The following is a 7,714-nucleotide window of genomic DNA, read 5'->3' as shown; positions in this document are numbered from 1 at the left end:
TTACATGCTTTTATAAATTACCATTTTAGAGGGCAAGTAGATAACATAATACCCAGCTGATTCATATTAAAATGTTCAGAACACTCTCAGCTCTCAGTTAGGAAGGTTAAATTTTGCCCTAGTCCAATGTGAACAAAAATATTTTGACACAAATGCTGCAATTTGAAGTCAGATTTTTGAAAAATGTGGAAACTTATGTGAAATAATACCTTTATTCACCAGGACAAATTGTTTTGGCTCTTGAAATTGCCTCTCCAAAACATTAGCTTAGCGAAGGAATACAATAATTGACTAATGTTAACATGCTAATACTAAAATAAAATATGAATAGTGTGGATGCAGGAGAACTTCAGATGCTGCCAGAGGAAGGACCTGATCCACACCGTCTCGTCTCCACCAGGGAAAACTGGAAGAGAACAGACAGACAACAAATGAGCCAAGAAAAGTGAACAGGCATGAAAACAAAAAGACTATCCTGCTGAGCGAAAGCATTATCCCCATTTACAAAGCATTAGCTTCTATAATGCACTGTCATTTTCCCAAAAAAAGTTGGGAAGTGCAAAAAACATGACTAAAATCAAATTTCCCAAAATACAAATAGTCTCTTACTCTACTTTGACCACATATGAGGAATTAAGCAAAATGAGACTGAATAATGACTTGATACTAGTGTTGTTTTTGTCAACGAAATGTATGACAAAATATCGTCGTCAACGAACATTTATCACGTGACAAAAACGAGACGAGACGCAACGTAAATGGTGGTCATGTGACGAAGACTATAATCAAATATATAATGCTTTATTGTTGACTAATAAAAACGGGACTAAATGTGGTTTACAAAAACAAAAACTGACATTACAGCATCGTAAGAGAGGCCGTGTCCGGAGGGGATGTCACTTTTCCCTGTGTAAATGTTAAAATCTATGGTGTAGCCATTGCTTGAGTCCACCAAAACGAACAATTTGAAACCCCACTTAGTAGGTTTGGCCTTCATGTATTGAGTAATTCCAGTTTTAGCCTTTGAGGCAACCATCCTTTCATCCACAGCTAGGTTTTTGTATGGATGAAAATAGGTCTTTGCTGCGGTTTTGATCAAATTGAGGAGAGGTTTGACCCTGAAGAGTTTGTCGAATTGTGGCGTTCCCTTCTTCCTATCATTGTTTACATCTTCATCTGGATCACTTATGTGTAAGTTCCAGGAGATGACACCAAATCTGTCCCTACTCATGACTGTTGCGGCAAATGGACAGGTTAAACTGTGGTTCTGCCTCCAGTAATCAGCAATGTGGTGTAGTCTAACCAGGGCCATGTAAAAGAGGAGTCCAATGTACTTGTAAAACTCCTCAACTGTCAAATCAGTCCATTTAAACTTTTTACCCATGGCAATTTTTTTGGCAGCCTGTTTATTTGTGTTGCTACAGAGTGTGTGTACAGTGTGTGCAGTGAAAAACAATTTGAAGAGCTCAATTGGTGTGTAGAAGTGCGTGCCTAGCTGTGGGCCAGGGGTGCGTGCAGGTTGAAACCTGGAGACAGGAGGAGCGGTGTCCTGGTCTTCCTCAGTCTTCCAAGCCCGCTGCTGCGTAGGGGGTGCTGGTGGAGTTAGGACACGGGACCTCTTTGCGGGTGGTTCTCCTCTTCTCCTGGACCTGGTGCTGCCACAGATTCACAGAAATCAGTCTCATTATCTCATAACAAAAATATTTAAACTTCACAACTTGTATTTGCAAACAACAATGTAATAAAAGTCGATGCAAAAACATTTCCATTCTGTACTATTTGTAAATTGTAAAGGGAAATACTTTTACACAGAATACACATCTATTACTATTATTTTCAAACAAAAGTAAACAAAAGTAGTGCTATCAATAGAGAAATCAGTCCCTGTAATGTCAAGAATGCAAAATTCAAGCTATCTTACATTTACACACAGAGCTTCATTTGCAATTTCTAAAATAAATTATTATACCCGTTTATAAACAGCTGTATAGCCTACTACAGTTTGTTTGTTTCTCTCTCTCTCTCGTAACTTCTGTCTCCTCCCCTCAGCCAGACTAAATGACGGCTTTACATCTCCCACAACAGACAGCGCTGTGTGTGTGTGTGTGTCAAAATATTGACACACACACACACACACACACACACACACACACACACACACACCCCGGGTGTCCATTTATGCGAGACAGCTAGCAAACAAAATTGAGACACACGGGGAAGATTGCTTACTTTTACTTGTTTTCAAACTATTACTTGTTTTCAAACAACAGAAGGCTGGCGACAAGAGTATACAGCTCTGTCACGTCAGTTCCAAAAAAAAAATCGGTCACGTCACGGACGCAACATTCAAGCTAGTTTACATGTTCACACTTAGCTTCCATTACAAAAACAGACGTTTTGTCAAATAAATGCTCTTACCCGTCTTCAAATGGATCCATGTCACCTTCATATTCCTCTTCGTCAAAGCCCTCAATGTCGGAATTGGCGTCTTCCTCTGAATCTCTCAGCTGTCGAACATCCGCGCCATGGTGAAATCGAAATTAGGAGCATGATAGGAGTCCTTTGTTCAGTGATTGTGTATGTTTGACCTTAGTGGGAGGTCCTTAGTGATTACACTAAGTTGATTGGATGGTTTTTCACAAAATATGACAGCAAGCAGCTCTACCAATCACGCAAGGGAAAGGGCCGATGACGTTTTCGCAAAATGTTGATTGACAAGCGGCTCAGCCAGTAGCGCAAGGGAAAGGGTTGATACATTTTCGCGCCTCTCAGCAACATATCTCTGGCTGTGAGTCACGTAGAATCACGCGAGAATATGTCCCGGAAAGGGGAGAATCTCAGCTTTCCGGTGATATTTAAACCACATTGCTGCGATTTAATAATGTTAAATAATGTGTTAAAACATAACGAAATCACCGACAGAACGCCATAGAACGCAGTACTGCGGGCTCCGGGTCCAGAGGGTTAAGGCGAGACACCCCAGGTGAATAGGGATTTTTTTTTAACTTATAGATATCATCATGAAACTTTGCCAGTTGATTACTGACACAAACACAATAATTTTTTGTATTACATGTTTTTCTTTAATATTTTATTAAATATGCAAATATGGCAATATTTAACCAATTATGCGTAAATTTGGGTCATTTTTCGAGAAAGATTTTGAGATGTTGGATAAAGCCAGAGTTAAAATCTCTATTTTATTTTAACCACATATTAGTTTCTAAAGTTTTTACAGAACAGATTTTGGATACAGCCTTTTTTCATTTAATAAATCAAAAAAGACTATGTACATGTCTTAGAAATGCATTTTCGGCATGTTTTTAGGAGGAAAATGTATCATAAATCAGACAATTAACAATATATTAACAAATCCTTCTGTAAAAACCTTTAAAATAGTGCTATGAATGATCATAGAAAGTTTGGTTGATGTCAGTGGTCTAGAAGTTGAGATATCTTTCGCAGAGTATTGGAAAAAGCTCATTTTGAGAAAACGGCCGTTAAAGATAAAAACGTGAATTCTGCTGATAATAGCTAGAGTAATTTATTGAATTAGGCCCTACACCCTTCAATGCCATATAGGCCTACCACTGCTTAACATATATAAACCATAGCATAGTAACATTTACATCCACATGCTAATTTAAACGTGGTTAATTCATTATTAGCCACTGTCTGTCAACCTGCTCCTGTCGGCACAGACGCTCTCTCTCCCCACCATCTCCCCTCTGATCGTCTGACAGTCTGTGTCTCTCCGACGTGATCGGCGTGATTTACATGTCTTTAACACTTCTCCCCTTCAAATGGCGATCATGTAATGTCCGTAGCCAATTGATTAAGTATTTTTTTTGTCTTGGTTTGGCATATTTTCGACGTTTTTCCCATTTTATTTTGTGATTTTCGAGCTACCCGGGGCTAGCATCACGTGATGCCTTTTAGCGAATCACATCGTCAGAAATGTGCATTAGCCAATGAGGTCGCTTTCCTAGCATTGAATCCCTCCTCACACTTTCACGATTGGTTACTGATACAAAGGAAATGACCATATTTGGATCAGATAACGTTGTTCTTGAGATTCAGAGCTCAACAGTACCATGGTTATTATGATTCATACAGCGGTCGCGGTGCTGTATGTTACGTTAGAATGCTCACTTTTGACGAATTTAGGAGCAAAATACAGACGTAAGCAGTCAAAGTTTAGTAAAATAAACACCTAAAACGTATATTTTGGACATTTTATCCATACTAGTATGAAAGAAGACATGTTATGGAAGCTAAATAGACACAAATCTCAAAATTGACCAGTGCTTAAAAAAACGATGTTTTTGCCTGCCGTGTCTCGCCTTAAACTCACTGCACTGTATAGTTTAGGTACTATATTATAATAAGAGTAGTGTTTACAATTTTTACAGTTAACAACTGTACAAATCCCATTTTCCACTGTTTATATCTATAGTATGACTGGAGCATCGGTCATTTTTTCTGACTGCTTTTCTGTCAGTTAGTGGAAGGCAGCCCTTGATTGGTCCATGCAGTCACTCATAATTCTACAGTATAGTCAGGTGTTGGTGTTAGTTCCTGGTAATTAAGAGCATTGGCTTGCTACTAGTGTTGTCACTGCACAGGTGATCATCACAAACATATCAGGTAGAATATGCACGGTAATCAATTTGTACAACCACAAGTGCAGCAGATCATATTTTTTTAATCTTTTATATGTAGTATTGTTTGGAGTACATACTGTATGTTTTCTTATACTGTATGCATGAAATTAGTTTAAATTGCTCGGCATTGGAAATTGAACCTTTGAAGAAATGTCTGTGTGTCACGCATTTGGTTGAATTCATCATCCAGCTCATTTTTCAGTGTGTGCGTCTGTAGAAATCCATAAGTTCCACACTTGTTAAACCATTTATCTCCTGTAAAACAACTGACATGGAATCCCAGTGTTCTTCACCTCCGGCTAACAAACAGAAAGGAGTCTGTGTTTGGGGTGAGCAGGGTTGTCAGTTTGACCGCATGGTACTGTGTGGGAGTACAACAGCATGCTGTGTGTGTGTGTGTGTGTGTGTGTGTGTGTGTGAGAGCCTCAGGCAGGCAGCAGGAATGTGTCAGCTCAGTGATAAATGAATCAGAGGCTGTAAACAGAGCCCTGTGGACGAGCTGCACCGTGGGGCTCACCTGCACCGTGGGACCCACCTGCCTCCATGCCAATCCAAACCCCTGTGTCCTGCTTCCAGGGCCGCTCTGCCTTAACCAGGAGAATGGATGCTTCAGCACTACAGAAAGCTAATGTTCCTCTGGCATCCAGCAAACAGTGTTGGATGGATGACCGAGAGTAGCATCAGGCTAACGTCAGTTCATATCTCTGTGTTATTCTGCTCTAACAGCTTTATTCGTAACAATATCAAGAACAACTTCGTAAAACACGTAAGAACTGTATTTTTTAATTTATTTATTTAGTTATTTTACCATCCGCCATCTTAGAAAGAACATTTAAACCTGAAAATATTTTTTGATGGTGAGTTTGTAAACGATTTCCAAAAACCCACCACAATGGACGATCATATGGAAAATGATCAAGTACGGTATGTTGTGAAATATTCCCAAATCTCCTCAAGAATTAACATTACTTTATGAGCTTGCATTTTCCACAGGTCATCTTTGGCCTCTGTCCTCCCTCTATCCGGCCACCTCCTTCACTGACGCCCCCCAAACATTCCCCCCATCCCGATAACCCACATGATGGTGATGACAAGCTGACCTCTCTCTCTCTCCCTCTCACACACACTCTCTCTCCTCCTCTGTTCTAAGATTACCCACCATGCCGTGCTGTAGACAGGTTGTGGCGTCACCTCCGCTTGTCCTCCCTGCAACCTCTAACATTCTGACCCCACACTCTCACACTGCACGGTGTCATCCTCCCACGCAATCCACAGGTACAGAGTTTGTCCCAGGGCTTGTGTGTGTGTGTGTGTGTGTGTGTGTGTGTGTGTGTGTGTGTGTGTGTGTGTGTGTGTGTGTGTGTGTGTGTGTGTGTGTGTGTGTGTGTGTGTGTGTGTGTGTGTGTGCTAGCTTGCTTTTGGTCCATTTGCTTGAAATTTGACTTTTTGGTTGCTGTAATAAATGATCTTGTTCATACTGCAAATCATCCAAATCATTGATATCAGACTTAGGTTTTTGCTTCCTTCCTTTTTTTATTATTTTTATTTTTAAGATGACTTATTTGGAATGTTCAATGCTTTATTGATAATGCAGAGAGGCAGAGATACAATTGGGAAATGACATGCAGAGAGCAGTTTTCTGCATGTCTCTGGGTCATATTCAATGGGGTCTGCTGCAAGGACTGAGCTTCATGAAGGTGGATGCTCTATCCACTACACCACCAGCCCCCACCTTTACTTTTCTTTGACTTTACTAGGTAACTAGATGGGTCCACAATGTCTACTAAGTGAAAGCCAAAGGGCTTACAAGTAAACTATCAGCAGCACACACTGCTAATGAGGGGACAAGGGGAGAATCCGTACGATGGTCTTTCACTAGATCAGGCAGAGATCAGAATCTTTATACTTGGATGAACAACACTTATAATTTCAGCTGACCATTTATTGGTATAAATGCTGTTTGAATGTTGTTTGTAGATGTATGTTTTGTATGCACCTTAAGGAGACGCTAATTTTAATCTCACTGTACATGGTATAATGACAAATAAAGGTTTCTATTCTATACTATTCTCTGCTTCACTAATATGTCCCGGCCAACCAGAGTATCCACTTCACGGGCATTTCTCCTGACTTTCTTTTTTACTGAAATAACAAATTTGTGTATAAATACAATATCAACTTTGTAGTATTTCTATTCAATGTTAATGATGACATCAATTATATCAATGAATCATATGTTTTCAAATTCGTATCCACATGTTTGAACTGAGTGGACTTAAAGGATGGTTTGTTCTTTTCATTGGGGTGTTTAAGTGTGAAGCCGGACAGGTGAACACACTTTCTTAAGGTGTTTGTAGATTAACAGCTGGAGTCTATTAGTCATCCTCTAATGCTGTAAGCTCTGTGGACTCACACATATAAAACTGTCTCTGCTGTCAGCACACTGTAACATGGTGAGGGCCCATAACATGCAACCCACGGTCATAACTCACAGGCACACACACGCACACACACACACACACACACACACTTGCACGCACACACGCACACGCGCACACACACACACACACACACACACACACACACACACACACACACACACACACACACACACACACACACACACAAACACACACACACACACACACACGCACACACACACACACACACACACACACACACACACAAACACACACACACACACACACACACACACACACACACACAAACACACACATGCTCACACACACTCACGGTTATGTGCTGGGTCAGGTGTTGAAAAGAGAAATGTCAAGAATCTCTTGGCCCAACCTCACTGTGACCCAAACAGAGGTCAACAGAGGTCAACGAAACCTGACTCTGAGGAGCTATAGGCTATCCCTGTACTCTCTCTCTCTCACCCCCCCCCCCCCCCACCCCACACACACACACACACACGTTAGAGAAAATTTTGGATATTTTTACAGCATTTCTTCCTCTTTCTTTTTTTCCCAAAGCCCCTCTCCTCCTCTACAGCCTACGGTTATAAAGTCTTACCAGTGACTCCTTGG

At 40.6% G+C, this 7,714-nt stretch overlaps 1 long non-coding RNA gene across 1 annotated transcript; it reads right to left on the bottom strand.

Annotated features, from left to right (window-relative positions):
• Positions 1-214: 214 nt before the first annotated feature.
• On the bottom strand, positions 215-2,559 carry LOC307263277. The gene is made up of 3 exons (XR_013845273.1): positions 2,419-2,559; positions 1,527-1,655; positions 215-406 (listed from the first exon to the last, which is right to left on the bottom strand). It is a non-coding gene; the product is annotated as an uncharacterized lncRNA (long non-coding RNA).
• Positions 2,560-7,714: the final 5,155 nt, after the last annotated feature.

Source organism: Ammodytes marinus (assembly GCF_949987685.1).
Source record: "Ammodytes marinus genome assembly, chromosome: 16".
Classification (NCBI taxonomy): Eukaryota; Metazoa; Chordata; class Actinopteri; order Uranoscopiformes; family Ammodytidae; genus Ammodytes; species Ammodytes marinus.
Note: the sequence above shows the minus strand (reverse complement) of the source record. Positions and strands in the feature narration are given on the sequence as shown.